Here is a 9,290-nt window from a genome sequence, read left to right as displayed (position 1 = left end):
AAACATTGTGTACGCCGCGAAAAGATAGATTAACTAACTATTTCCTAACCAAAACACATAAAGACGATAAAAGAATAATTGCAATATTTTTCGACTTTTAGGATACCAACATATATAGAGAGAGACTCTATACAAAAATGATTCTAAAAAAACCCAACTTACGTTTCATAATCTTTCATAATTTGCTTTAGTTTTGAGTCAGTTTGATAAGATTTGATGATGGCTAGTTCGGTGACATTTTTCTGGCACATTATACGAGATTCGTTCCAACCTAAGTCGGCTTCTACCACTGTAAACGTCAACGATACATACTGAGTAGTCACAATAAAACACCCTGAAAGTTAAACACATACTAATACTACATGTAGTAAGACATAATATGACGTCACGACAGTTAAACACTGACTCGTTATATGACTTTTGAATACTTCATCATTTCAGTTTCTTAATCGTTACTGGAGTCATCAATGTCTTAAAGTTGCTTCGTTAAACATGGATCGTTCATCTCTTGTATAAGTGCTTGCTGGTTTTTTTTTTTAATGAATAGCTATTGAATCTTAATCTATAAAAAAAAATCCTTTTTAAAACGGCACTCAAAACAAAAAAAATGTAGCATGTTTCCGTTGTGAATTAAATAAAATAACTAAAAAAATCGACTTAACATTTTTTTTTATTTCAAATGCAGATGTTAATATTTGGAATCGAGATTAATAATTTAAAAAAAAATTTCGTAACATAATTTTGAAAGCAAAAATTTATTGTATGACAATTGTTTTTTCTTTATTTTCTTTATATTCTTTATTCGAAATTTCAGTTTTAAAACATGCTTGATAACATCTTACCTTGTAGAAATGTACAAATGTAATAGACTGCGAATCACCACATAAAAAAATGTAACTTAATTACCTTGTAATAGAGTTAATATCACCACTTGAAATATCATAGTTAAATTATCAAATTTAATATAAATTTGAGTTTCCTGTCAGTTATAACCGTTTACCCGACTTTGAGAAATCTATTTGTAAGTGAATCTCCGCGATCAATTTCAATACATGATTAATACATGAAATATTGCCTCTTGCTGTAATGAATATTTGATACATTCCCAATTAATGTACATATGAAAATTTATAATGGAAAATAAAGTCTAAAGAGATTGGATTTATCAGCATTCAAATCTCCCATAAGTACAATCGTACAAGAGAGTTGAAAGAGTGTACCAAAATAAACTCATCATATTTACCACGACTAAATATTGTATATGGGCGTTTTTCAATAAAAGCGTACTTTTCAGACCTAAAAAAATTGGAAAATCAACTTGTCTAAAATTTAATTTCAAGAATTATTTTGAACACCTCTATAATAGACCTGTTTGTAAACAAAAATTGCAATCTTAAATATTCTTTAAAATGATATTATTTTCATAATTTGTGTACTGTTTCGTAGGGGACTTTTGTCCCCTACGAAACTTCTTCTAAACACATATATTTTTTGCAATATTAAAAGTTTCCTATAGACATTCCATTTTTTTTACTTTAAAAACTATAAAAATATCATTTTGTTCTGAATTGGAAAACCATTTTTATCGATAAAGATTAGACAGTACTTCACATATGAAGGTTCAACTCATGTTACAGACCTTCTAAAATTCAAACTGACCACACGCACGATACACGCACGCACGATACACGCACGGTGAATGCACGATACACGCACGGTACACGCACGATACACGATTCACGCACGATGAGCGATGAGCGTTACACGAAGGATTAACGCAAAATGAATGATGAATGATGAACGCACGATACACGCACGATGCACGATGAATGATAAATACACGATACACGCACGATGCACGATGAATGATAAATACACGATACACGCACGTTGAAAGATTCATTGACGAATGAACAACGAACGCTTTTTACACGATTCTCAAAGCTATTATATTTAGAAAAGTATTTAAAATTGATATGCATTCTAATTAAAGGCAATACTTGTAGCTGTTTTGTCGATACCAGCATAATAGATATTATGTTATTTTGCCAGCTCAGATTCAAATAACTAAATTGAAGTCGTATAGGCACCGGAAATGTTTCTGAACTTAGACAGAAGCTCCTAACAATCAAAACATAGTGTCTTGATTAAAGTTCAGCCTGAGAGTTCAAGTTTACGGCATACGAAGGCGAGACATTGTGTTCCGCGAAACCCTAAACTAATTTTATTTCATACAGGAAAAAATCTAAATCCTTTTTTTGTGCATACAATGTCCGACGCATTATATTTATAGACAGTGACTGGTTCTAGAAATTATTTCAACTACATGTTTGATATAATTGATTGCAATAAATGAATGAATTATGTATTCTTATTTTCATGTTATATAATTTTTCACTTTGATGGGTTTATATGTATATATCTAAAAATTAGTAAGCTGTTTTCGTATTCACTACAAGCATAGCAGAAAGTATTTGATTCTTGTATGTTAACATGCACTGCAAATTTTTGTACTTTTGTACATATATACTTATCAACAGGACATATTAGGTTAATTTCACCAATAAATGAGTACTAGTAGTTGAACATTATTTAGAACGTGTCGGTTTTTCCTTGATATTGTCGAAAATCAGTGATCCGACTGACACGAGCGAACTGACAAAACAACTGACCAAACAATCAAAATTTCTTTTTTTTTTATGTAAGTTACAAATGTTCCTTATATTATCCATTGTTATCAGAATCGTATATGTTAATTTAGAGCAAAAGATATTATTTTGTCAGAAAATTTGATTCGTACAAATTAATTAGAACTAGTTAAGAAAACTTAATATGCATGAAACTTTTGCCACTGGACGTTTAAACAACCACTGAATAATCAATTAATCAAATTTTTTTCTCAGTAAAAATGAATTAAACAATATAACTGACACAATTGGTGTCTGTTGTTTGTTTGTACAGTAAACATACTGAATTTGTTTTTATCTCTTATATACAATTTCAAGTATGTCAGAAAATTCATAAATATTTCCAAACATCAGATTTCTAAGAGGTAAGATTCTCGGGATTTTACCTAAAACTCTTTGGGAAAGTGCAATTTTTAATTCTAATTTGAAACCAAAAGGGTAATAGATATCCCATCTTTTTTTAAAATGCAGGTCTTATTTGATAAGGAGATTTAAAAAATCGATCTTAATGATAGTTGAAATTTTACAGTGCAATAAATTTGTGTCCGTCCGTCTTTCATACATATCAATTGGTAGATCCACTGTTTGCTATTCGTAATCTGTTGTTTATGGCAGTCAAACCTCGCGATTGGTGTCCAAATTTAAGCCCCAATTTAGCATTTATAAGAGAGGGGCTATTTTTCTCGATGCAAACATTATTTTCCTTTCTGAAATAAAACATCTTAACAATTTACTATATATTTTCATTTAATCATGAACCGATGCATATTAAATGATATTTTAAAAATTTAAAACATATTTTTATGGTAAATATATTTGAATGTCAGGGTAATTTTTTTATCCAAATAATTATTTTTTTCATTTGTTAAGGTAAAAAGGTGTTATCAGTTATGAAATTTGACACGTGTCTAATAGTTCAGTGATTTTCGGAAAAATTAACGAAAACCGGCACGGCATTGTTCTATAATCGTTTATGATCTTTTATTGACTAAATTTGAATATATGCATTAAATATCAATATCTATCTAGATTAGAAATGTGTTTGCATTGTACAGCACCCCTTTTAGTCCTTAGTACCATATTATAACTCATTAGTGCACTTAGAGTCCTTAGTCGTGTTTAGACGCACCATTTTCTGAAATTTGGTCGGATTGTTGTCTCTTTGACACATTCCCCATTTCAATCCTCCATTTTATTCAATTAGTTGCGATTTCTTTATCTCTCTGTTTGATGTTTTTACAGACAAAAAACATTCGCAGAATTAATCTAAAAAATCAGACATTAAACTCTTTCTTTTAAAAACTTTTTGCATTTAAACCTTATTGCATGACATTGAAATAGTATTTTATTATCAGTCTTATCACATATTATATGACCTGAATAAAAATTTCCTATGTAATGATTTTTGACAGAAATTTTCTTACTTAATAATTGAAGAATTCGTTCTTTTTGACACATTTAAAATTGCTGCCGTAAATGTTATTTTGCGCGACGTCAAACTGTGAAATATCGGGAAAAGATGCATTTCTTTCGAGATTAAACAATTTGTTTAAAGGGAAACTCCGCAAAAAACTCATGAATTGATATTATGTCCATTCTGTAAAAATGCTCAAATTCATTGATTTTAAATTCTATTCTGCTAGACAAGAGATCACCATCGATTTTAAAATTAGAGTATCAATTCGCGTGCCGCAAGTTTGACCATCTTTGACCATTTTTTCCGTTTTTGGCCACGATATGTCTTTGAACCACAAAAGACCAAAACAGTAACCTTATGTAATCGTTATTGCGAGTGGATATCTTGTCAATCGTACGGTTGTATTATCCGACTTACTAATTTGATACGGAAAATGTGTTTTTTTTTGTAAGTAACCAAGGTTTGCATGTCGTTTTTAACTGTTTATATGGGAATTGGTTAAAAGGTCATAGTGTAATTTGTTCATAATTCTTTTATGTAATAAACTTATTTTAAAAATTCGGACCTTCCCTTGTCTGATCACCTGCATGGCTAAAGGTATTACTTCCAAAGGTATTGTGAGGTGACACGTCCAGGTATTCAAGCGATTTCCTGTCGGGTGTATAATATACATCTCTGTCTTGCGTGTCCGATAGTGATATATTACTAAAACTCATACGCTTGTTTATAAATAACATTTCTGGTGTAAAGAATATTATTTATAAAAATCTAAATAATTTAAAAAAAAAAAAGATTTGATAAAATAAAAAAATTTCCAAGAGTAAATTTGAGAAAATATAAGTACTCGTCTCATTGTCAAAAGTGAAGAACAGTTTGAAACATACAAGAAATATTGATTTAACAAAAATAGACGCACTTGTCAACCATTCGTTTATCGGTACGTCTAAACACCGCTCAGGACCTCCTGAGTGCACTCAGGACATACAAAGTGCACTCAGGACATGAAATATATGTTTTAGTGGGTAGTGAAGGTATGCATTTAAAAGATAATTTAATTCTTCATCTTATAGTTTTAGTTTCGATAAAATCAAATTTATAGTTAAGAAGATATTTGAGTTTTCATCGGCACGCGACGTTTTTATGAAATACGTCAGGCATGACCGATGATTATATTGAATACCAATTATCATGTTGATTAGGTCATTTGATCTTTAATAATTAGAAGTGATTAGTGATGGGTCTAACCTCGTACATGTAAGCTTGGCAAACAAACAAAACCAAGATGCCTTTTGAAAAATATAGAACAAAGAAGATATATTGTTTTGGAGAAAAATGTTAATAAACCTTTCGTTTTGTTTGTAATAATTGAAGCCAGTTGAGAAATATGAGAAATCTATATAAAGTTGGGAAATTTTCATTCAATTCATTTTTTATTTAAATGGAATTATCTCTAAAGTAAAATATTACTGTAATGGACTAATTCCAAATTTAGTTACCAGTTTGGTAAGCCGTCCACCAAAAACATATAACCGTAATTCAATTCATCTCATTTGAAAATGTCAAAAATATGGATAAAATTTATTGCAAAATGTGGCGTCCTTTGGGGATCAAAACCCCGTTTCAACTACGAGGAGTGTTTCCAGAAATTGAGCAAGGTATATTTACTTAATAGATACAAAATTATATATCGTAAATATTTTCTTTATATAGATTTTCGAATTTTATATAAATGTTTTTCAATACTGAAAAGTGTTAGTTGTATTCTTAATTCAAAAATCAAGATGAATAATTCTTTCGTATTTTCATATCTCTAGATATACTACAATAGACTTTTGTAATTGTATTGTTCCATAGTGAAAACAAGAATATATTATTTACTTTTAAGCTAACAGTTAATCACAAAAAGTGGCGTTGATTTTTTTCAAATTTCGTTCAATATACGGAAAAGTTTTAGTTTTATTCTTTTATAGTTCAAAAATCAAGATGAATAAATTATTAATAAAGAATATTCATCTTGATTTTTGAACTAACTTTTCCGTATATTGAACGAAATTTGAAAAAAAAACACACACATTTGGGTATTATTTCTAAACAATTTCATGTAGTAAGATTTGGTTTTACCTTGAGCTCGTTCTTGTCCAGTATTAAATTCCTTGAGCAGTTTTAATGTCAAAGTAAATTCTGAGGAATGTTGTAAAAAAAGTGATAAGAAATTGTCTTAATTTAATTCTGATTAATACTAATGTTTGAACAAATCCGCATTTAGTAAGACTTTATTTCTCATTTTAATCGTTCTTGTCCAGTAATACAAGCCTTGAACGAATTTCAATGTGAAAATAAATTCTGAAAAATGAATTTGTCTCTGATTTTTGATAATTATCATACTTGGGTATTGTTTCTAAACAATTCAGCTTCGCAATTCTTGTCAGTTTACTGTCTTAAATATGTTCTGTGGTATATTGAACACTCGCTATTTATCATATTTTGGTAATTTACCGAAAAAATAAGTTTGCAAAAAATATGGTCCTAAAGACAAGATTCCTAAAGACAAGATTCTTTATTTTTTATAAAACCAAGTTAATGGTACAAAAAAAGATATTTTACATATAATAACATACAGATTTTGCGCATGACAAGTTTGCACAAAAAACGAGCAACAAGAATGAGAGATTGTTGATCAACCTGTGTAAATGTTTTACTATTGTGTAAGATCAATACGTGACACTTTAATAAAATAAATTTATCCTTATCCTATCCATATACCATAAAGCTTGGGGTTGATTTTTTCAAGTTTAACAAAAGTTTACAAAACTTCAAAGGCAGTCTTTCTATTTCATCAGTATTACTAAATCCACAAATTTCACAACCATATAGCAATATAGGCCTTACCAATTTATCAAAAAGATCGTACTGACATTTAACTGTCAGGTTATGTAAGCGGCCTTTTTTAGAACTTCATACTTAGCTTTGGTGGCTTTACTAATGAGTTGATTTTTAGAACTTTTAAAACTTCCCGTTTTGGAAAAAAAATGCCTAAATATGAAATATCCTTGACAATTCTAAATCATTACCAGCAAGTGTAAAATTTAATTTGTTTGTCAATCTACCATTACCAAAAATAACAATTTTTGTTTTGGTTGGATTAACTTTTAGTTTCCATATATCACAGTATTCATTAAATGTATTTAGCTGTTGTTGAAGATCTTGTGCAGTTTCAGAAAATAGTCCAGTATATTATAATATATTTTTCACTATTTTCACAGTGCATGATTTAAATTTAACTACATTAAACAATCTCAACTATTTTAAACGCAACATTGTACAAACAACACAACACAACACAATTCATAAACATCAATAAAGATAATCCAATTAATTTTGTTTATTGGATAATTCACGGCTTAGTAGTTGTGTAATCAGTGACACGTGCCCTCATTATTTAAAAAAATTTAACATATCTATCTAAGTTCGATTTCAAATTCTACCAAAATTTAATTCTTATATAAGCAGCATGTAACGAATATATACATCCATCCTGTGTGCAAATGAGATGACTATAAAGGGTCCTGAGTGCACTTTGTATGTCCTGAGTGCACTCAGGAGGTCCTGAGCGGTGTTTAGACGTACCCTTTGTTTATACGCCTGGATAGAACGTTACGGAACTATAGATAGTTGCAATTTAAAATTATATACCGGCATTTTTACATTGAGCATAAGAAAGAAACATACATTTTGTTAATTTGGGTTAAAGTTTTGTAAATGGACTAGACTCAGTCCTCGCATGACAACAGTATCTTATCATGGGATGTCGATGGACTATTGTATACCAAAAGAAGAAAAAGAGAACCATTTTGAATTAAATACAGGTCGATATTTAACTTGCTTTGGTTCATCGAAGTTATGAACATAGTAAAATCACAGATCGGTATTGAAGTGAATCTCCACATTACAAACATGATTTTTAAATAACGATTTTGAGTGATCACCTACCAAACCAATATAAACGTATGGCGAGATATAACCATGCAGGAATTTAGTTTTCGTCAGACACAAAAGCTCATCACTATCATAAACGTATACGTATATGCATGCAGTTTTAAAATATCAAGAACAAGCGGTCGATGTAGATATATATAGTCCGTTTACTAACTGTTCAGAGTCAGACATGTCACTTGTTCATTCTTGGAAGCCTTCATATTCCCCGTCCGACGATTGGAACTCTTTCTGATTGTGTTGACTATAAATGCTTGTATGGTGGTTCTGTCGTTTATTGTTCGCTGGCTTATTGTTCGCTAGCTATTGTTCGCTAGCTTCTGCCTGGTCTGATTACACGGGGATCCTCCTATCTGTTGTGTTAACGTTGATGGATTAAGGTTGGATACTATATATATAATAAATGTATAGTTGTAAAAAAAAATCAGAACGAAAAAGTATTTTCTGAAGTGTATTTTGTAAATATTTCATGTAAATAATAAATTTGTCAACAGAGAAATATATCTAATGTCGGTTCGTAAAATGGTATTACTTCGTAGTCGTCCGTCGTCAGTTTGACTTGTTGTCGTGGAACGTTTTTTACAAATTCTGATATACTCTGTGGTTTCCAGTTAATCGCCATTTTGAATACGTAGGGATGAGACAACTCATCGCAAGAAATCAAATGACACAGAAGTTTTCACCATAAATCACCCCACGGCCTTCAACAGTGAGAAATGAATATACCACAGTCATTATTTCATAAATTATCGCATACAATATGTTAAACAGAAAATTTGTTAAAAAAAATCGTAAGGGTTCCGCGGAACCCAGTGTCTCGCCTATTCTTTCTGTTAATCGCAGGCTCAACAAACATTAGGAAATAAATCAATAAAATATTCCTGTTGATACTATCTTTTCATTGAAAGAAACTTATTACCAAGTTTGGTAAAAACCCAGAACAGTTTATGAATCTTATATTTTATAAAAACTTCTTGAAACTATCTGATGAGCATAAACAAGCTTCTGTCCAAGTTTGGTAGAAATCCAAAATAGTTTAAGAAACGGTTATTAAAATTTCAAAAACTTTAACCACAGAGTGAATATTTGTAGACGCCGCCGCCGCCAAAGCCGACGGAATGTAGGATCGTTTAGTCTCGCTTTTTTTTTTACTAAAGTCAAGACTCGACAAAAAACATACAAATCAGATTTCC

The sequence above is a fragment of the Mytilus trossulus genome, chromosome 3 (genome assembly GCF_036588685.1).
Source record: "Mytilus trossulus isolate FHL-02 chromosome 3, PNRI_Mtr1.1.1.hap1, whole genome shotgun sequence".
Taxonomy (NCBI): Eukaryota; Metazoa; Mollusca; class Bivalvia; order Mytilida; family Mytilidae; genus Mytilus; species Mytilus trossulus.
This window is presented reverse-complemented; position numbering follows the sequence as displayed.